The sequence below is a fragment of the Hylobates moloch genome, unplaced genomic scaffold, assembly GCF_009828535.3.
Source record: "Hylobates moloch isolate HMO894 unplaced genomic scaffold, HMol_V3 SCAFFOLD_7, whole genome shotgun sequence".
Lineage (NCBI taxonomy): Eukaryota > Metazoa > Chordata > Mammalia > Primates > Hylobatidae > Hylobates > Hylobates moloch.
The window spans coordinates 76254633-76255348 of NW_026652282.1; positions in this window are offsets into that span (position 1 = coordinate 76254633).

A 716-nucleotide genomic window follows, 5' to 3' on the forward strand; every position below is an offset into this window, starting at 1 on the left:
TTTTTATATACTTTAAGTTTTAGGGTACATGTGCACAACGTGCAGGTTTGTTACATATGTATACATGCGTCATGTTGGTGTGCTGCACCCATTAACTCGTCATTTAGCATTAGGTATATCTCCTAATGCTATCCCTCCCCCCTCCCCCCACCCCACAACAGTCCCCAGTGTGTGATGTTCCCCTTCCTGTGTCCATGTGTTCTCATTGTTCAATTCCCACCTATGAGTGAGAATATGTGGTGATAGGGCTTTTTTATGCAGCTTGTTACTCCATATCTTTTAAATTGGACCTTCGGGCCATTTAAATTCAAGGTTAATATTGATATCTGAGGTTTTAATCCTATCATGAAGTTGTTAGCTGTTTGCTTTGTGTTTCCTATTTTGTGGTTGCTTTATAGGGTCTTTGGGCTATGTATTTAAGTTTGTTTTCCTGGTAGCTGCTATGATTTCTATGTTTAGAACTTCCTCAGTAATCTCTTGTAAGGCTCGCCTACTGGTAACAAAGTTTTTCAGGGCTTGCTTCTCTGTAAAATCATTTATTTCTCCTTTGCCTATGAAACATAGTTTGGAGGGATATAAAATTCCTGGTTGGAATTTCTTGTTTTCAAGAATATTAAAAATTGGCCTCCAATTTCTGTTAGCTTGTAAGGTTTCTGCTGAGAAGTTCACTGTTAGCCTGATGGGGTTCATTTGTATGTGATCTGACGTTTTTCTCT